Source organism: Euprymna scolopes, chromosome 22 (genome assembly GCF_053919585.1).
Source record: "Euprymna scolopes isolate OS-2025 chromosome 22, ASM5391958v1, whole genome shotgun sequence".
Lineage (NCBI taxonomy): Eukaryota > Metazoa > Mollusca > Cephalopoda > Sepiida > Sepiolidae > Euprymna > Euprymna scolopes.
The window spans coordinates 95,257,329-95,280,835 of record NC_136503.1 but is presented as its reverse complement, the minus strand read 5'-3'; the positions used below and the strand labels follow the sequence as shown (position 1 = coordinate 95,280,835).

Here is a 23,507-nt window from a genome sequence, read left to right as displayed (position 1 = left end):
ACTTCACAAGATTTCCAGCTACGTTTTCACTGGAAATGTTTTCTCAATTATTAAATAATTTCTCTCCGATAGGTTCATAAGAGTAGTGGTTGATGGGCAGAAATCAGAGACCCACAGTATTAATGCTGGAGTCCCTAAGGGGTCCATCCTGGGCCAAACTCTCTTCCTGATCTGCATCAATGATCCCTCAAAACATATACTTAAATCATTCGTTGGCATCTATGCTGATGACACGACCGTCTACGGCAACACATGGCAAAGTTCTCTCTGATTCTCTCTCTTCTGATCTCGAGCGCGTGGTTCAGTGGGGGTAGAGGTGGCTGGTTACTTTTAATGCATCCAAAACCAAGCTTCTATCTTTACAGCATCAACGCTCTGATCCCCACATGGCATCAATTGAAGTGGATGGCGCTCGTCTTGGGGAGACTCCATGTTTTGACAAGCTTCTGGGGTTTACCTTTACTCCTGATCTGAAATGGAACACGCACATCTGGTCTGTTGCCAAGGACGCTGGGCAAATGCTGGGATCCTTCTACTGCTCCAGAAGATATCTCACTACTGATGCAATTCTCTGTCTGTATAAAAGCCAAGTAGTCCAAGGATGGAGTACTGCTGCCACATCCGGGCAGGAGCTGCTAAAAGCCACCTATCCTGCCTTGACAGAGCACAAAATAGACTTCGTGGCTTAGTGGGGGATGCACTTGTCTCTTCCCTGCAGCCTCTCTCCCACAGAAGTGACGTTGCGAGCCTGTCTTTGTTTTATCGTTATTTCCATGGCAGGTGCTCGTCTGAACTCCAATCTTTCGTCTTTCTCACCAATATTTCACGAAAAACACCCGTCTAGCTGAAACCACTGTCATTAATTTTCCCCACTCTGTACCTAAATCCAATCGTAGATTCCATGAGCAGAGCGTCATTCTTAGAAGTGCACGACTGTGGAACTCTCTTCCGTTTGCCTGTTTCCCACCTGACTACAACTTGGATGTCTTCAAGTCCAACATAAACAAACTCCTGACAAACCGCTCTTTTAAGTAAGACACCCTATCAAATATCCATTACTACGATACTATCTCATTGATTACTGTACACGCAATAACCCTTATCCCCGAGTGGCTTCCGAGCCTTGATATGTGGTGACCTCCATGGAAAGAAAATCAACAACCCCAAAATGAACTAAAAGTTAATATAAGAAATTAGTGGTTACCGCTGTGGTGGGTTTCCTGCATCTTAGCACCTCTAACCATTTGGGAAAAAACTATCGACCCTAATCAAGGTATAGAATTCTATCCAGTATATGTATCCTGGATAACGGTTGTTCGGATTTTGGCCAGGGTTTTTGGATAATCGGTGTACCTTTGCAGTTAAAGACCAATCTTTATGTGTTTTAACCATTTTACTTATATCTAGGCTAAACGAAACTACGAATCAGGCATTTCATTCTGCTAGTGTCAGGATGACCGATGTGGATATATTTTAGTATTTTCTTTTGTAATACTTTGAAAATGATGACTCTCTTGCTATAACGCAGAACCTTGTCGCAGACAGACTACATGTCAGAAGTAAATTCTCCTAGTGCTAATTTCTGCTTTTAGTTTTTTTTTATAAATTAAATGGCATTCTATTCTGCAGGAAGAATTTGATTCGCCGCCTAAATCTTAATTTTTTTAAGAGTCACTTATAATTCCGGATTGTTTTTTGAATCGTCGTTATTATCTCATTATTTATCTGCGAAGCAGCGATTACGGAGTCCTCGATGAGGTCCTTTTGGGCCGGGATTAGCTTAGACAGCCCATCCGCATGCGCGATATTCTTTGACGCTAAGAATTCAGTTTAAAATCATAATTCAATAAACTCGTTCTCCATTTTGAAAACGGTTATCCATAAATGTGGGTAGTTCTTTTTTGACCCATAGCTGGTTAGAAGGGGATTATGGTCTGTTTGCAGCATAAAATGCTTACCGTATACGAAATGATGAAATAGTATAATGCCGAGACCCTCTTTTTCTATGTGTGAGTAATTTTTTCAGTCAGTAGAAGTGTTCTAGATGCGTAGACAGTTTTTCTCGACCCATGTCTTACATGGTACATCTTATGTCACAGGCTATACCGGATTAACTGGCATCACTGTTGTCTAGTTTCGAGTTAGATTGTGTTAGAAATAGGTCTGATGTTAACACTTTTTTGTATACCCTCAAATAGTCTTCCAATGTTTATTCTTTTTCAAAAGCTTGTTCAAAGGTGGTCGCAATTCATGCATCCTTGGAATGAAGTACTGGTAATTGTTATCGACCTCTACGAAACTTTGGAGTTAGGTAGTATTTTCAGGTGCCGAAATATTTCTTTATCGCAGCGTTTCCCCATGATCTACACGTCTGCAATTCTTGTCAATTATGTGCCCCAAATATTTTATTTTCTGCAGGAAGAATTCGCATTAGTTTTGCTTCCATTTGAATTTTAAAAAATCCTGAATAATTCGTAGATATATTCTTTGTGTTGGTCCTTGTTACTGTTAGCTATAATAATATCGTCCAGATATACGATATCAAAGTCAAGGCCGCTTAGCATCGTGTTCATAATCTGTTTAAAAATGACAGGCGCGACCTTAACCCTAAACGCTAACTTTTCTATATTAGTAAAGACCTCGATTAGTGTTTATGCCGAGTATTTTAGCACTCTCATTATCAACTGGAATCTGTGAATATGCGTCGAGAAAATCTGACCACCGTTTCATCTGGTAAAAATATTCCTCCGGACTTGGCAGAGGATAGTGGAAGTCCTTTAAAGACGCATTCAAACCCGTCGAAAAATTTACCGTAACACGGATTTCGCCATATTTTTTTCACATAGACCGTGGGGTCAGCCTACTGCTTTTATACTACTTTCGATAGATTGCCAACTTGTTCCAATCTGTGAAGCTCCTAGTCGATTTTCTGACACACTTATATAATGACGCGAGAAAAAAATAAAAACACGGATTACTTGTATTTTTGTTTCCTTTTTGTATTTACGGGTGCGCCAAATTGCCGTGATAGTGCTGAGCAAATAGAATAAAATGAGTTTGTTATTTAAACTTTTATGTCCATGCACTTATTTGGTTTTAGCGAGTTACTTTTTTCCTTTAATCAGTGTAGCTTTCCGTTGTGATCTTTTTTGAATGCTGGTTTTTTTTTAATTGTAAGTGACCGCTTTTAGTTCGAATCCGACATCGTCATCGCCATGTACCTGTTAAAAGGTTACAAATAAAAACAGAATGCCAAAATAAAGTTAAAACATGTATTGCAAAGAACACAAAAGATGGGTTGTTCGTCGTGGCCGACGAACGACCTGAGTTGGTTCACCGGATATCTACTGACATCTTACGGCTTAGTCTTCCGGTATCTACTGAGTAGGAATAGTCTATTAGTAGGTAACATAGGTAAGTTCTGCCACAACAAAACTCCATCAAAGTAATTTCCTCCGGCTGCAATGCTATTGTTTTACCGCCCCGCCGTGACAATTGCCGAATGATTGTTGTCAGCCATTTTCCTCTAGCGCTGTCGATCACTGATCGTCGTCAGGAGTAATTTTGTTGTTAAAGTATTTTTTCTGTGGCCTTTTATATGTAATTCTTTTTATTTTTATTTTTATTTATTGGTTTAATTAAAGTCGTTTGTTTAGAGGTAGAAAAAAAGAAGGATGTGGTGAAGTCTATCTTATTTAACTATAAGTATATATATATATATATATAAATATATATATATATTCTTTTTCACATATATATATATATATACATATGTATATATATTGTTACGGATATATATATATATATATATATATATATATATATATATATATATATATATATATATATATATAAATAAATAAAATAAAAATTACAATAAGTTTACCAAGGTAATCAAAATGGTAAACTTAAAATATATTATAAATATTAAAGAGTTAATATTTACAAGTAATCTCAACCAGATGTAAAAGCTCAATAAAAACGAAAAGAAAATAGAGCTTATAATATGAACAAATGATTATAAAACATGTTAAAAGACATCTTAAAAAAAGAGTTAAAAACATATTTAATTTTAAAAAAGGAAGCACAAGATAAGTGGACAGATTTTCAAGATGTCTTTTAACATGTTTTATTAATCATTTGTTCTCATATATATACATATATATATATATATATATATATATATATATATATATATATGTATATATATATTGTTACGGATATATATATATATATATATATATATATATATATATATATATATATATATTTAAAAATTGTTTAATACAAATGAAGGTATCACACCAATGCTGTTGACGATCTTGTTTATAACTACAGTAAGGGCAATCAACAAATGAAAAACCTCCAAAATCATTACAAAAATATCGAATATTTGGATTGAAGTAAGTTCGCTGTCAACCACCATCGTAAACAACTGCTGATCGTGACTCCATTGATTTATCGCCGATCCAATGTCACCATCTTAATTCTAAAAACTTATTCGACACTCGAGATTGTGACTGCATTGATTCTTCGACGATTTAATTTACTATCGCCATCTTTGTTCAACACAATGGCTCAGAATTTTACGCATATTTTAATTGTTTAATACATTTAGTATGTAAGTAACAATGTTAAAAGCTATATTCTAAATGTTGATCTGTATTTTTTAGGTCATATTTGGGGCGTCTGTAGACCACTTACATATAATTATCTATATATTAATACAGTTTCCAGATTATAAATTACTCGATCAGGAGATCTTATTTATTAGAAACGGGAGTAAAAGGTTTAAGCATTATAAGAACATGAAATTAGATACATTAATTTAATGTTCGTAATGTGTTATGAAAAAATGATGTCGCTTTTGGGCCGTGCGTGAAGATAAAATATGCTTCCTTAATTTGTTGATTAGAATCCAAGAGCAGTATTTGTTCTGTCTAAAGAAAGTATAATAATATCGTGGGGTTACTGTTCGCTCCGGGCGTCCATACAATTGAAATATGTCGCCGTCTTTTATGGGGATATTGGAAATTAACTGTAATAACCAGATATATTCTGAGATTACATTAACCAGATTACTTATTGTTTGGAAGACACAGTTATGAATTCTGACGATGGACAATTCCTGACGTCATTTCCGGTAAGCTAGTTCTGCTTTTCAGTCAGTCTGATCCTAACCAGACGTACCCAGAATCATGAAGAAGTTTGTATTCCTGTCAATATATTACTTATTTAACTATTTCTCGTTATTCTCTTAAATATTTACATCCCAACAACAGAGGACGATAGAATAATCATCTATAAATAGCAAATAACGAAAATCCGAAAACAAATTACTCGAGGAATTTTCAACATAACAACCTGGCTGCTGTTTACTTGAAAAGAAAGAGAAAGAGGTTTCTTTCTCGAAAGCCTCACAAGCGAAAATGATAAGCGAAATGATAATCACTCATTAAAAGATAAACACACAAATATAACATTGTTTGGTTTTACTTCATAAGCATTTCTCTAAGTATATTATTTAGACAATTTCTTGCGTATAATCTTGACTTATGCTTTGTTTAGTGTTTTCTTGTACTTATATAGTATCCGTAAAACCCCTCTATCGAACGTATATATTACGTTAAGTATATTGTATTGGCATTCTTTTTTTTTCAATGCCATTTATTTCCTGTCAAATATTTTGAATTTAAGGCAATATTAAAATTGATATTTAATGTCCTATCTTACTGCTGATGATGGGGTTTTATTCAGTTAGACTATATATATATATATATATATATATATATATATATATATATATATATATATTGTGTACAGAAAGTTGTTAGATGAGACAAATCATTGGTACCGTCGGTTTCAAGCCCGATAATAAGAACGTTTAAGGTATCCTTATCAAGCTCTCTTCAGCCGATATTCGTCTAACAACTTTCTGTACACAAAATATAAATACGCTCTTACATTTCGGATTTTCCGTTTAATTGAGCACTCTATGGATTTCTTTTTCTAAAAAAACTAATCATATATATATATATATATATATATATATATATATATATATATATATATATATATATATATGCACGTAGTTTTTCTTGTTGATTTTAAACGATATTAAGGTTAGCGTCTCCACCTCGGAGATCGAGTGTTTTCTTTTCTTTTTTTTAGAAAATCGCCTATTTTTCATTTGAACGTAAACAAAAGATATATTTTTTTAAAAATAGATTACTGTTTAAAAAAAAATAAATAAATACAATAAAATAGTATATAAATAAAGTTTATATATATATAAATATTGTATATGGCTGTTAGCAAATTTATTCGTTATTATAAATATTATATATATATATAGTTTATATATATATATCTAGTTTATATGTATAATTTACATACATGTATATAGTTTATAATAGATATATAGTTTATATATATATATATATATATATATATAGTTTATATATATATATTACATATATAGTGTATATATATAGCTTATATAAATATATATAGTTTATATATAGTTTATATATATAGTTTATATATATATAGTTATATAATATATATAAGTTAATATATAAGTTATATATAAGTTAATATATACAAGTTATATATAAGTTAATATATATAAGTTATATATATATAGTTTATATATATATATATATATATATATATATAAACTCAATTCATTTAGACAATTCTTCTTCTTTCTCTTGAACATATATAAAAACAAACAAAACTTTAGATACAACATTCGTTTTTATACGCCGTCAACTTTTCATTTTTTTACAAAAAAAATCCGTCGACTTTTAAAGTGTTGACCTGATTTTCACTTCGCATTTTGGTAGCAAACGGAAAATTGTTTTCTGTGCGGCAAGTTATACAAATTTGTTTCTGCTATTGTCGAAAAATAAGAAGTAGGAATTTTAAATATATTTTATTTGACGTTTCCTAATTTTGGAGACGAAGATTTCTTATTCGTTTTATTTGGATTCATCGGACTATTCTTCTTATCTTAAGTGTGATTTTCACAACGTTTCGGTCGATTTAAACTCCGACCTTCTTCAGGTGTATCTTGTCGAACTCGAGAATGTTTCTGTCGAACTCGGGAATTTGAACGGAATTTCGCGCATAATCACTTGTTTACTTCACGGGAGTAGCATGCTCTTGTTCTGTCAGCCATGAGGTCCTAAATCATTCGAAAATGTACTTTGCGGTCGCCCAAACTGAGGATTGAACTTTCAACCTTCAAGAGAATATCACTTTTTTATAATTGATTTCTCCAAGTACTCTAACCACTGCGCCATGGATCCTTGAACGAAATAAAATGTTTCACTCGAAATTCCGTCCAAATTCTCGTGTTCGGCAGAAACATGCCCGAGTTCGACAAGATACACATTAACAAGGTCGGAGGTTACATCGACCGAAACGTTGTGTATGCGGTCACAGTCGAGATGAGAAAAGCAGTCTGATGAGTCCGAATAATTTTTTATTTGTTCTAGATTTTTTTTCCGCCAGTTTTGAAGTGCCTTTCAATATTTTTTCTGATTGTCGTGTAAAGAAAAGAAGAAAAAGAATTAAACTATTTTCTTCTTACGGGATAGCCTAATACAATTACTTAAGCAAGTACATCAAGTCTGTTGCCAAGGTCGCTGGAAAAATGGTGGGATCCATCTACCGCTCCAGAAGATATCTCACTACTGATGCAATTCTCTATCTATATAAAATCCAAGTACGTCCAAGGATGGAATACTGCTGCCATATCTGGGCAGGAGCTGCTAAAAACAACCTATCCATCCTTGACAGAGTACAAAATAGACTTCGTGGCTTAGTGGGGGATGCCCTTTTCTCTACCCTGCAACCTCTCTCCCACAGAAGAGACGTTGCGAGCCTATCCTTGTTTTATCGTTATTTCCATGGAAGGTGCTCATCTGAACTCCAATCTCTGGTCCCCCCTTGACAATCTTTCACGAAAAACACCCGTCTAGCTGAATCCACTGTGAAAAATTTCCCCCACTCTATATCTGTGCCTAAATCAAAACGTGGATTCCATGAACAAGGCTTCTTTCTTAGAACTGCACGTCTGTGGAACTCTGTTCCGTCTTCCTGCTTCCCACCGGACTACAACTTGGATGTCTTCAAGTCCAACGTTAACAAATTCCTAATGAACCGACCCCTTAAGTAAACACTTCATCAAATCTCCACACTAACGTACTGTACCTGCAATAACCCTTATCCCTGAGTGGCTTCCGGGTCTTGATAAGTGGTGATCACTGTGTAAAAAAAAAGAAGCAAGTCTCTGTTGTCCAAATAGAAAATCTAGAACATTTGTCGTCTACGTTCCAAGAGATAAACAGTCCATTCATGTCAACTATATTAACCTTTTCGTGGATAACAGTCTTATAGAAATTATCTGTATCTACTCTGAATAGTTTCTAAACCACATAACTTAAAGTGGAACTGACTTCCAAAAAGAATAGAAAACGCCCATAATGGAAATAAAAAAAGTATTCTTTGACGATCAGAACTCCCGTAAAAAATCAAATTTTGATATTTGTCGGAGAACATAATACATGATTCCTGAGACAAATTTTCTTGAAATTTAGGGAAATTTCTAATATTGAACGATAAGATAAAATATAAGAAAAACTCTTGGAATTCTTAAAGTAAGGATTATCAAATGTAACAAGTACCTGCTTTTTTGCCTTTTTTCCACCAAATGCTCACGTCCATTAAAGAGTACATGAAATTCACATACCTGAAAAATAAAATAAAACAATTAATAAGAAACTTTTCCAAAAATTAGAATAGATAATAAACAGATAATTCTGCAATATTAAATCGATGTAATAATCTATAATATAAATCTCATCTATCTGTTTAAATGTATGTGTGTATGTTTGAATGTCTGTCTAAAAATTTCAACAAAGGCAACAGATTTTTACGAGATCGCTATAATTTGAAGATCCTCCCTTCGGACGGCAAATATCGAAAAATTGGCCAAAACCATTACTCCTTCACTCTCAACTCGGCACTTGTCTAGAATGAGGGGTCGCTTTTTTCGCCGATATTTTCGAAAGTCTTCCTCTCTTTTCGATTGTCTAAAACTTATTTAAACCAAGGTCACTTCCTGTATGGCGATGCACGCAACAGCAGACACGTCATATTATTTTTTCGCGTTCTTATCCTCCTGCGTTCCTTCTACCACTTTTTTGTTTGCTCAACACACACCTCCAAACAAAATAGAAAGTGTGTGTGAGTTTGTATGTGTGTGTCCGTGTGTGTTTGTATGTCTGCCAAAATCTTTTGACAGACGAATCGGACTGTAACAAAATTAGGATCGTTAGAAGGATCAATCTCTCGCACGAAAAATAGATAAGAATTGGTCCATAAAAAATTAATTCTTTCACGCTTAACTGGGCTAACTGGGGCGTTTCTTGCAAGGAGGGACAATTTTTGGAGTCGACATTTTTGAAAATCATGGGGCTGGAAATCTGAATGTACGTATATAAAATGTCATATGTCGTTGTGGCCGCAACGTATGTTAGCTTTTTTTTACCTCCTTTTCCTCTTTCGCATTACAATTCCGAGCCTGCTTATTACGGCTATTTTTTTTTCGGTAGTACGGACACTCGCTGCTGTTTCTAAAGTAGATAAGTTGTATTTTTAGGGCTGCGGTTGATAAATATCCTCAATATAGCCACCCTCTCAACCCGGACTTGTCCTGGTGTCGATGCTAGCGGACAATAATGCCCATCCCCGTTTTTTTTTACTTTAATAGTTTCTTCACTCAAACAGATAGATTTTTGGAATTTCCTTTCCAGCTACATGCTTCCCTGACTGTACTGATAATCAGATGTTTAAGTGTAACGTGAACCAGCATCTTGTTTATCTTTTGCTAGGCATGGTCTCAAATAGAAACCCTTACGTCCAAGTAGCGATATAGCTTATTAGGAGTGAATGTGAGTAAAAAAAAAATTAATGCATATTAGAACCCAGATAAAAGAGCATGACATCAGTGTGATTCAATTTTCTTTCCCGTTCATATTTCTCTGAGCATAGATGTTAATGACCATGTTATAGACAATGATAAACGAACGGACTTTATGCTAAAAGAGTCTAAACCAACAAAACTTATTGTATTTGTTTGTGTTGGTTGGTTTTTAAAGAATATTTGTTTGGTTTTTTATTACATTTTCACCCCAAACAAGGCAAGTTGCCACTTTAGTGTAGGGGGCTACTATCAGGGGCAACAACTACCGGGGTACTATGTAGGTATTTGTGCAGCAAGATGTCGGTTCACGTTACACTTGAACTTCTGCATGTCAGTACAGTTGGGGAAGCAGGGACCCGGAATGGAATTTCAAAGTCTGGCGGTTCTGGGGAAGAAACTACTGGATTAGAAAGATCTTTTACATCTACGGATCTCTACAGTGTGGGGTGGGATTTAGCAGGCTATCGGGTTTGTAAAGGGTGCTCACGTCGTGGGGGCACAAGTGCTTGCAGTTCATCAGAGCATTCACCACTTAAATACTTATAGAACAGGCAGAGGGATGCAACATTTCGTCGATGGGACAGAGGCTGAATCTTAGATGCTAGTTCAGGGCCTATCAGGTTTGCGGCTCTCTTTTGAACCCTGTCAAGGAGCGAGAGACTAGTAGCAGATGCACCAGCCCAAATGTGACAGTAATACTCCATACATGGGCGAACGGTGGCCTTAAAGAGGTACAGGATACATTCGACTTTTGAAGAAGTCTTACAATAATTACATCGCTGACCGTTGCAAGTTGATATTTCCACGGCGTAAACAATGTTTTTTTTTTTTAACAGAGTTTAAGTTTAGTTTAACTTACGTGTACCGGATATTACGTTATGAAAAGAAGTACATTGTAGAAAAGTGATATCGGTGCTTTCAACTTCAAAATGAACGGATGTTTTTAACGCCTCTTTCACTAACCCTAGATGAATCTGTTTGTAAATAAAATGCAACAAATAAACACGGCATTGATATATTGCCGAGAATAAACAACGGATTGTATCAGCTTCAACTAGGGGCGTGCCCGGTCGTAAAACATGCTAAAATATAGCATTTTAGTTCGTACAGATTTTTTTTTCTACACAGTGATCACCACTTATCAAGGTCCGGAAGCCACTCAGGGATAAGGGTTATTGCAAGTACATTACGTTAGTGTGGAGATTTGATGGAGTGTTTACTTAAGGGGGCGGTTCCTTAGGAATTTGTTAACATTAGACTTGAAGACATCCAAGTTGTAGTCCGGAGGGAAGCAGGCAGACGGAACAGAGTTCCACAGGCGTGCAGTTCTAAGAAAGAAGCTTTGTTCATGGAATCCGCGTTTTGATTTAGGCACAGATATAGAGTGGGGGAAATTTTTCACAGTGGATTCAGCTAGACGGGTGTTTTTCGTGAAAGATTGGCGAGGGGGGACCAGGGATTGGAGTTCAGACGAGCACCTGCCATGAAAATAACGATAAAACAAGGATAGGCTCGCAACGTCTCTTCTGTGAGAGAGGGGTTGCAGGGTAGAGAAAAGGGCATCCCCCACTAAGCCACGAAGTCTATTTTGTACTCTGTCAAGGCAGGATAGGCTGTTTTTAGCAGCTCCTGCCCAGATGTGGCAGCAGTACTCCATCCTTGGACGTACTTGGCTTTTATATAGATAGAGAATTGCATCAGTAGTGAGATATCTTCTGGAGCGGTAGAAGGATCCCACCATCTTTCCAGCGACCTTGGCAACAGACTTGATGTACGTGTTCCATTTCAGATCAGGAGTAAAGGTGAAACCCAGAAGCTTGTCAAAACACGGGGCCTCACCCAGACGAGAGCCATCCATCACAATTTCTTATATATTATTATAGTGTATTGATTTCAAGAGTAAAAAAAAAAGAGTTGGGTGCTATCGGTTACAATAGAAACCTGAAGCTAAACTGAAGCATTCAAATCTGGTGACGTTACCCCTGTTTAAACGTGACACGCATATGAACTGATTAAAAATAGATTAAGATGAATATACAAAATATATAACGATCTTTCAATTTTGACTCCTTTATTTTGACGCCTTAAAAACTATTTTAACCGACTAAAGACCCATAATAGAACGGTCCATAAAAATCCAAATATTTAAGGTCCCTAGCGCCACTCTGTGACAAGCGGAATATGATAAATAGAGAGTATTAGAGGTCGAAAGGATTTTTCATTTTACAGGTGGTTTCTTAGTGCAAAATAACATGACGGTATATTCTTTTTCGTCGCCCACACAACATATTTCAAAGTGTAGAGAATCCAGCCAGAACTCCTAAAGAAAAGGTACACCCCGACCTTCCAAAAATATCATGAGCAGCTAAATTAGAATTTCCCCAAGAATTCATACTTCAAGCAGTTAGTAATAAACTAACCTTACATCATAAAAGGGGAAGTGTAATGTCGTAAGAACAGATAGTTTTAAAATGTATTTCAGTGGAGGTTTAAAGTTGTGTTCTGTTCTGCCTACATCGATTGAGTCAGCTTCAAAAATCCTGATAATACATACGTCCATTTGCATAACACGCTGTCCTTCAACTCGCCGGTCATTCTTTTTATCGCTTTTTCATGCATTTTGCGTAATCTAATTTGTATAGAGCTTGCGTTACTCACACGAGATCATCAACTGCGGAAGCAACGCCGCCATTTTAGCTTTTTAAAAAAATGTTTTCCTTAAGCAAATGAACACGACACCTACGCTTGTCAGTTAATCTACAGTTTTTCCTACAGAAAGATACATATGACTCGGCATTTTTTTTTCTGTTTTAGCAAATGGTATGTATTATCATTTCATTTCCAAACAACGTCTGCTTTTTTGTTTTTTTTAACTATTCATTTTGTCCGCCATGAGATTAATAAAACCCCGCCGTCTCGACACCAGCTTAAAAGTATCTTGTCGCTACAACGAGGTCCCACGTCCATCTCACACACCGGCCTTAGAAAACCAATCATCGTTTTCGACGTCCAAAAATGTTCATCAGAGAAAGTGTTTTTCTTAATAGAAAAGACACAAATATGACGAAAATGTTATAACGTTAGCAGGCATATAACACAGAGAGACGTCACTATTGATTTAGCAAACTAATATTATGAGTCAGCAGTGTTCTCTCAAACGGAATGAATATGATAAATAGAGAGGATTAGAGGTCGAAAGGATTTTTCATTTTACAGGTGGTTTCTTAGTGCAAAATAACACGGCGATGCGCACGTTGCTTCGCTCTCTCCTTTTCTTTTCTTTTTCTTGTCACAAAAGCCCGGGCAAACTTCCTAATGTGCATATGCACTTTTTCGGCTATCTACGAATATCTTCGCAAGCCAGCTATCCTAAAGCTGCTGCTGATATTTTCCCGCATGCTCATATGCGCTGTCTTACTTGGACTACTTAAAGCGCATACTCCAATCAGGTAAAAAGCAACCGAAATGGTTAAGTTTCTGCTAGAGTGATGATTAGGTCTAGGACAACAGCATATTCTTTTTTTGTTTGTTTTGATTCTCGGGTGTGCATCCGTTTATATCTTGTATGCTTTCATATAGAATGATGTGGTTCTCGGTTGGTTAACTGTGTCTGATATATGCTCAAGAGTCAAAATGATGAAAAGAATATGCTGTTGTCATAACCCTAGTTAGGATCGAGGCGGGATCACCGAGTTAAATGTGTAATTCAAACGACACCGGCAAGCACTTGGCTATGAAATAATGCGAGGAGTTATGGAAGCAGATTTTCTAATTTCGTAGTGCAAGTAAACTAAGTAGTATTTGATTGGATGCGAAATCAACGACGATATTGAAGCGCTACTTGCGTCTCCTCGTCGTATTTGACCTCTATTTTATGACATTGGCCTTGTCCTTCTTCCAGCCGCAGACAAAAGGAATGAAGTTAAAAACTATAAAACATAATTAACATCCAATTATGAATTGATTGACTGCTTGATTAGTGCCAATCGATTCTACACCATTTGTAGTCGTCTATTATCGACATTTTCATAGAATTAAAAAGAAGTTAAGCACAAACAAACAATTCAAATTGTTTTTATATTAGTAGCCTGGCGCACGCACACACACACACACACACACACACACACACACACACACACATATATATAGTTATATATATATATTTATATATATTTTATATATATATATATATTTTATATATATATAAATATATTTATATGTATATATATTATAGATATATTGTTTACATAACTATATACATATATATATTTATATATAAATGTTTTTATATGTATATTTATTTATATATATATAATATATATATTGTTACATAAATACACACACACACACACACACATATATATATATATATATATATATATATATATATATATATATATATATATCATGAAAATAATGGAAATATTATTCCGACAAAATAGAGAAATAAAAAGGAACAAACCGTATTATGTGTTCATCAAAGTTTCGTCTTTATTTCATCCAGATGAAGTCTCGAAATAAAGACGAAACGTTGATGAACACATAATACGGTTTGTTCCACACACACACACACACACACACACACACATATATATATATATATATATATATATATATATATATATATATACGATGTCAAAACATTAATTCACTACCCGCACACTAGCAGCCGTATAGCGAAATGGCAAGAAGCCTTGATTGTGGTTTGTGCGGTCAGGTTTTGATCCTGGTTTCAGGTAGCTGCATGTCTAGCCACGCAGATTAGCTGTGATACAACAAATCTCTACTGTATATGGATGACTATATATATATATATATATATATATATATATATATGTATATATATATATTTCAAGCAAATATTATTAAATGCAACGGAGGCACTTTCCTTTATGGTTCTTTTTTTAATTTTTCGATTTTCCGTATAATCTTTTTTTGTATCGAAATCGAAAATATCAATAAAAGTTCCATAATTGTTGCTGTCACGAGCGCTTTCGATTCGTCCACGAATCATCATCAGGTGTTGAAGTAAAAGTGCGAAGGATCGAAAATGAGAATTAAAAGTGAAAACTAAAATATACAGTAATCTGTGATAAGTTCAAATATACAGAGTCCATGAAAACTCATTTAAAAAGATGGGTCGATTAACAATTCGAGTATAAAAATCAGCAAATCCCCCTTTTTTACACAGGAGTCACTACTAATCAAAACCAGGCGGTCACTCGAGGATACGGGTTATAGAGTGTACAGTAGTCAATGGGATAATATTGTAGTAATAGAAATGTGGTAAATTGGATGTTTAAGGGGGGGTCATCCAGAATTTGTTTATGTTAGACTTAAAGACAATCAAGTTTTAGTCAGTTGGGAAAAGGGCAAACGGAAGAGAGTTCCACAAGTGTGCACTTCTAAAAAGTAATCTTTGTTCATGGAATCTACGTTTTGATTTTGGCACAGATAAAGAGTGGGAAAAATTATTGGCGCAGTGGTTTCAGCTAGACGGGTGTTTTTCATGAAACAGAGATTGGAGTCCAGACGAGCAGGTGTCATTAAAATAACGATAAAACAAAGTCAGGCCCGCAACGTCACTTCTGTGAGAAAGAGGTTGCAGGGTAGGCCACTCCACTAAGCTAGGAATCTATTTTGTACTCTGTCAAGGCAGGATATTCTGCGTCTGTCAGCTCCTGCCGAGATGTGGCAACAGTACTCCATCATTGACTGTATCTTGGGTTTTATATAGATAGAGAATTGCCTCAGGAGTAAGATATCTACTGGTGGAATAGAAGGATTCCACCATTTTTTCCAGCGAGCTTGGCAACAGATTTAATGTACGTGTTCACTTTCAGATCAGGAGTAAAGGTCAATCCCATAAGCTTGTCAAATGGAACCTCCACAAACGAGAACCATCTATTTCAATTGAAGCCAGACGGGGATCGGGGTGTTGATAATGTAAAGATAGAAGCTGGGTTTTAGATGCATTAAAGATAGAAGCTGGGTTTTAGATGCATTGTAACATGGGCTCAAGATTAGAGTAGAGAGAATAAGGGGGAACTTTGATGTGTTGCCAGAGATGGTACTGTCCTCAGCATAAATGTCAACGAATGATCTAAGTATGTGTCTTGGGAGATCATTGATGTAGATCAGGAAGTGAGGTGAGCCTAGGATGGACCCCTGAGGGATTCCGGCATTAACACTGTGCGCTTCTAATTTCTGCACATCAACCACAACTCTTATGATCCCATCATAGAGAAATAATTTTATAATTGAGAAGATATTTCCAGCGATACCGTAGCTGGAAATTTTCTTAAGTAATCTTTATGCCATAACCTCTCAAAAGCCTTTGATATGTCAAGAGCAATTGCCCTAGAAAGGAAGCATTTGTTGAGAGATTCACTAATCCTATGAGATATAACCGTTAGCATATCTGCTATAGATCTAGCAGAACACAAACCATACTGCATGTCACTAAGAAGGTTATTTCTGCTGGGGTGGTTGATTACTTCTTTATTTAATATGGATTCCAACAACTAACACATGACAAACAGGATACTTATTGGTCTGTACTGAGAGGGAGATGACCTGTCACCTGAATTCTTAAATACAGGGCATACTGATGAGGTTTTCAAGTGGGTTGGGAAGCAATTCTCTTTAAGACAACGCTTAAACAGTTTTGTAATTATGGGAGCAAGTTCTAGTTGAAGCTTTTTTTGACACTATAATTGGAATGCCGTCAGGGCAGCTTGCTTTACGGGAATCAAGGTTCTTGATTAGCTTGGCGACATCACGCATAGATATTTGTATGTCGCATAGCGTATTGTCTGTTGCAGGAGGAAATACGGGGAGTTGATGGCCTTCGTCGCATAGGGTAGAATTAGCTACAAAGTTCTTGGCAAATAATTTGGCTTTGTCTGATGCTGACGAGATTACCTCAGGTCCATTGATGATGGTTGGGATAGAACTAACGCTTCGCTTCAGGATTCTGTTTGCTATTTTCCAAAAGTGGTGAAAACCAAGCCGCTGCTCAGTTACTTTGGATTTAACGGACTGAGCATATAACGCTCTTGTATTTTTTATTACAATGGTTGCTGGCAGTCCTGAAAGCGGCTATAGTCTCAGTACATCTATTACGTTGATAGCTATGGAAGAAAGTGATTTCTGTGCACAATGGCAGCAGGACATTCTGGGGAGAACCATGGCTGACTGTTAGATTTTTGCTGGAATTTTTTGGAGGGTATTAATCGATCTACACCTACAATTAACCATTCCATAAGGTCTTATACTATAGAGGACACATACTTTTTAAACATATATATGCGAAGCTATCCTAATCAGCCATAGAGTATCGATATACTGTATGATGGAGATGTGTCTCTGAGGACTTATTACATTTCATTTTTATCTTAACTGATACAACCGAGTGGTCGGAAGACCCCAGACGTGAGAGAACGGAAGATGAACAAGTTGTAAGAACAAGTTGTAAGAAAGAGGTCAAGAAGGCTTGCATGATCGTTAGTATCGGGTACATTGGTGGGGTCGTGAACAATCTGAGTGAGGTCATAAGCAATGGAAAAATCGGGACAGAATCTCCCCATCATCATCTGTCTTGTTTGAATGGATCAATCATACCGCATTTTGGACATTGAAGTCACCACAGATGTGAATGTTAGCCGAAGGATGAGCAGACATTATGTGGTCAGTTTTTCAGATATGTTCTTAAAGATAGAAACTCCATTGGTGTCGGGGCGACAGAGGGCAAATATAAATGCGGTGGTGTAAGCAAGTGAAACCCGGAAGCACAAATTAAGGTCTTCTCTGGAATATGAAAAGCTATCTTAAATGTATGCACATATTTCATGCACATAACAATCTTGGGGGTGAGATTTGGGTCTTAAGCCAGAGTATTCTTAAATTACGAACTCATCTACAGAAATGGTCGGTCCATTGCCAGTTTCGCTTACGAATAATATGCCCGGTTTCGTCTCCTGCAATTGAGTTTCAACCTCCGGAAGTGTGGCACGTAGACCCTTAATGTTGGAGAAGGAAACCTGGTAGTGGAGGTCTACATTGAAAGATGGGGTTCTAGGTTTAGTCGTGTATTTTTTCTGGAGATATTCCATGGTGAAGTTTTTTGATTTGCAGTACAGGTCGATATACTTGGTTAGAGCAGTACAGAGAGGGAAAGTAAGAGAGAAAAAGAAATGAAAAATGTTTTGTAGCACATAAGGTAAAACCGTAACAATTACCCACTAATATGACATCGAGAGGCCCCACCAGAAGGTACTGCATGGATCGGAATCTATTCACCAAATGGTAATACAGCAGCTCCAGTACTTTGCCACTGCATGTAGGACAACCTTCTTAGTGGTTAATCAAAGGTTCGGATCCCTGACTATCAGGCGGATACCGTCAGCCCAGATGGAAGGTTTCCTCAAGCACCTTTCTAGTGACATTGTCACAAGGATAAACATAGAAACACGAAGTTTCCGACATTTCAGGCTACTGTTCACGCAAATACTGCCGACCTAGTAAACAGCTTTTTCTGTTCCCTTTGTCAGAAATATCACTCATTGCAAATAGAGGGACAAAAAAGGAGAAGCGAGAGTTAGTGAAGTTGCCGATAACGCATCCACAGTGCAGTATCTACTCTCCATTAAAAAAAAAGTATGGGGGATTTCTTAATATCTACTGTAAGAATTTTCTTTCTCACACACTCAATTTCCTCCCTGCAGAAGCAAATGAATTCCACAAACAAAAGCCATACCATTTCAAGCTCAAAATTTATTCACAAGTAACAGCAATTAAATTTCTTTGGTTTAGATACAGTCCTTTTGCAAAACTGTGGCCCGATTTGCTTCCATACGCATAGAGCCTTTAGTTCGAATTCTTATTGTTGGAATGTTAGTTCGTTGTTCCTTTGGAAGAATCCATGAATGTTTCATGGTAAACTCGGCGGGAATGATGGCGCCTATAATCAGGCATATGTGAGACCCTTGTGACTCAAGATAAAATAAGATAAGATCCAATATTTGGCAAGTAAACATTCAGAACAGTTCTTGAATTTCATCCCTACTGTTTAATATCCATGAAGCAATTGTCTTGGCTGCCATCAGTGGCATCCGCTCTTTGTTTTTCAGTTTATCCCGATGCCGAGTTTCTGTTAGACTGAAAAATGAAAGCATGTTACTAAAAAAGGGCGCCAAGCCATTTACTTGACTCATTCAAAGTTAAGCAATCACCGACCGGCTACTAGAACTGTGTGGGCGGCCTAAACAAGAAAGATGACGGTTGTATATGGAATTTCTCATGAAACCGCATGGATTTGTAATGTGGAGTCGACATGGAAGTTCAGAAAATTTTCACTTAAAAACCCTTTTACGAACTACGCACGCCTTTTTAGATTATTACTCTTTTTCTCGAATGCGAGATCATTTGTAGTGTGTTGAAGTGTTTTAAATGACGTTTCAAAAGTTTTTAATCTTTTTTTTTACATAGACGTCACCACTTATCAAGGCCGATAGGCCACTCGAGGATAAGGGTTAAAGAAAGTACAGTAGTCAAAAGGACGATAGAGTAATCGATAGTAATAGAAGTTCGGTAAATTTGTTAACTTAGGTGGAACGGCTCATCAGAAACTTGTTCACGTTGAACTTGAAGACAACCATATTATAGACAACTGGAAAGCAGGAAAACGGAAGACAATTCCACAGGCGGGCAGTTCTAAGAAAGAAGCTTTGATCATGGAATCTATGTTTAGGTTTAGGTACAGATAAAGAGTGGGGAAAATTATTGATAATGTTTTCAGCTAGTCTAGTGTTTCTTGTGAAAGTTTGGAGAGGGGGGACCATAGATTGAAGCTCAGTCGAACACTTTCCATGAAAATAACGATAAAGCAGAGACAAACTCGCAACATCTCTTCTGTGAGACAGAAGTTGCAGCGAAGAGAAAAGGACATCTCCCACCAGGCCCCGAAGTCTATTTTGAACTCTATCAAGGCAGGACAAGTCTTTTCTAGCAGCTCCTGTCCATATGTGACAACAGTACTCCATCCTTGGACGTATCTGGCTCTTATATAGATAGATATAATAATCTATATAATTATAAAACTCAAATGACCTTGTAACGATGTATGTAACCAACTTTCTGGTTTACGACATCCGCTTGCACATGCGCGTATTACTTGCGCACTGAAATATTAACGTTATTATTTCAAAATAATTATTGAACATGGGAACAGTTGGGTTTAAAATAACTTAAACGTAATACTGAAATGAACGATGTAAAAAAAAGCAGACAGTATTAACAATTATTTATTTGAATAATTTAAACGCGAAAAAAAAAGTACAATTTGGACGCTGAAATATTAACGTTATTATTTCGAAATTATTATTTACCATGAGAACAGTGGGGTTTAAAATAACTTAAACGCAATACAGAAATGAACGATGTAAAAAAGCAGATATATCAAAATTTGAATTTAACAATAATAAGTGTTATCGGTATCTGTTCACTGTACATTTACCTATAAGTATGGGCAACTACGTATAATTCAGTAACTGTAATTTTTTTCGAAAATAATCAATTATAATAAACAGAACGACTCATAGAAATCTATCTATATTCTGTATTCCTTTTAATATACTTTCATAGAAATGTTTCTGTTATGTAAAAAAAAACTATTTTCATTACGTCACAAGTGCCACGCTCATATATGAATTCCATAGCTAATATAACATACTGACCCAACGGGTCACGGGTAGTCTAGTTGTTTAATATTATTTTCATGTTGTATAAATTTTGTGTTGTCAACGACGACGTTTCTAAGAATGGAGTGAGGACAGTTATATTCTTTAATCAAATGTTTATATATAGCACTAGTAAAATTTAGATGCATAGTTATTTGCCGGGATAACGTTATTGTATGCCCAATGTGTGTAGTAGTTTTGGAGTTACATTCTCTCATAGAGCATTTAAATTCATACACTACATTGGTTTGTCTCAACCTTTTTCATAGCCGGTAATGCATTGTCTAACCACAAGGTTTTGTGTTCTAAACTTCTTGTAGTAAATAATAAATTTAATTTTAGAGTTTCTGTCAATAGGCATCAAGTATCTACGTATATATATATATATATATATATATATATATATATATATATATATATATATATATATATATAATTATATATGAGCAAACAGTTAATAAAATATGTTAAAAAGCACTTTGAAATGTGATAACAACATATTTAATCTGAAAAGGAAAAACTAGATAAATGGATAGTCCTTAATCAGTGGAGTTTATATTTATAATATAATTTAATTTTTCCATCTTGGATCATTTTGGTAAATTTAATTGTAATTTATATATATATATATATATATATATATATATATATATATATATATATATATATATATGTACTTCTAGGAAACTAAACTCTACTGGCTATATATATATATATATATATATATATATATATATATATATATATATATATAGCCAGTAGAGTTTAGTTTCCTAGAAGTACATCCAATGAAACAACATGTGTCTACCAAAGAGTGCTCAATGAGTGCACAGATCAGGTATATTAAATTTATTTATACAAACATTAATGGCTACATATGTACATACATGTTTCTGTAATCACCCACGTTGGGGGATTACGTCTTCAGGCCAAGAATTACCGTCGAAAGTGATATTTCCACCATCCTCTTACCGTTTTTATGACTCCCACTCAGGTCGCATTCTAACTTGATAAACGAAATAGGAAAATGTATTTGGTGGAAATATCACTTTCGACGATAATTCTTGGCCTGAAGACGTAATCCCCCAACGTGGGTGATTACAGAAACATGTATGCACATATGTAGCCATTAATGTTTGTATAAATAAAATTAATATATATATATATATATTGAGAGAGAGAGAGACAGACAGACAGAGAGAGTGACAGAGAGAAAAAAGAGAGTATGTGTATTATACAAGCATATGTGCATACCTGTTTCAGTGGAGTCCTTATTCAGACCAGAGAAGCTTTAGAAGCGGGTGTCAATTTTTTTTTTTTTTTTAATAAATCTTAATGTCGAAAAATGTGAAATTACTGATTTTGTTAACAAGATAAGCTTTACTTTATATATTATATATTTTCCGAGTAGAAAAAGATTGTATGGGTGGGATATTAAAGCACTTCCAGGATTTAAATCGAAGCCAATTAGAATCGGTGTTGACGTAACTGGATTTGAGTTTAGTAAAAAATTTCTTTGATATTCTAGGAATCCGCTAGCAGGAAGCGCCTGTTCCGTCTTGATTCGACCTTCGAATCATCGACATCTCCAATAGGAGTAAATCTTCGCGTAGTGCTGATGAATGGTTTATATATTGGTTAGTCGGGCGCGTTATCGATCAACCAGTAATGTTTAATGATTGTAATCGATTACGAATTACTTGAGGTCAGTCGTTATGAAAATATATTGAATTGCATGAATAGTAAGCTGCAAGATTCGATTAGTCATAAAATAAGACTTTTTTTTAATATTAAAGAAAAATAAAAGGAATCAGAATTCAAGTAGAAGAACACATATCCATATATTAAAGTTGCGTTCGTTTAATCTATGCGATTTTCGATGTTAGAAACGGATTTTATGACAAGAAATCTTATCTATAACATAAATCCCACCTGTCTGTTTATATGTATGTATGTATGTATTTATGTATGTATGCATATATATATATATATATATATATATATATATATATATATATATATATATATGCATGTATTTATGTCTGTCTAAAACTTTCGACAGAGGCGACGGATTTTCAGGAGATGAGTATCATTTTGAAGCTCGACACCTCGGACGACAAATATTGAAAGATTAGCACAAAAACATAATTCGTTCACCCTCAACTGGGCATTTTTCTACAAGGACTGATCGGTTTTTCACGAGACATTTTCGCAAGTCATCGTATCGGTGTGATTTATTATTGCCAAATCTTAACGTTCCGAACTAAGATTTTATTTCACTTTCTTTTCCGCCTTCGTGTCATGCGTTTAGGCCTGCCTACTACCACGCTTTTTTTTTTGCTCAACACACGCCTTCAAACCCCCGTGCAACGCTGGGAAGCTACGCTAGTCTATTATATACACTGTGTGTCAAGTTATTTACGGGATAACATTTTTTCAAATGTTGGCAATGCTGAGCTGCGCGTACTGTAAAATTTTCGTACTCTTCCGCGCAATCTTTACAACTTGCCATCGTAATTACTGAATCCACAGTATTTAAGGCGTGCCAAATTACTAACAAGGCAGTTTGTTTCGTTAATAAAATGGGTCGTAAAAGTGGATTGAGTAATTCTAAAAAAGGTCCTATTACAGAACAGCTAGCAAAAGGTAAAACTACCCTCGAAATATCGAGAATAATAGGATGGTACCATCAAACTGTAGCGAACATTGTCAAGGACTCTAGAAAAGTATGTAAGAGAGCTGATAAAGGTAAATATAGAGTTGTTTCACGCCGT

The 23,507-nt window shown here is 35.5% G+C and overlaps 1 long non-coding RNA gene across 1 annotated transcript in view; it reads right to left on the bottom strand.

The window, feature by feature from the left end:
• Window positions 1-8,377: 8,377 nt before the first annotated feature.
• Window positions 8,378-23,507, bottom strand: part of LOC145243787 (uncharacterized) — an 878,591-nt gene continuing 863,461 nt past the window's right edge. The window contains exon 3 of the long non-coding RNA XR_013862942.1: window positions 8,378-8,758. This is a non-coding gene — a long non-coding RNA (uncharacterized LOC145243787). The remainder of the gene's footprint in view (window positions 8,759-23,507) is intronic.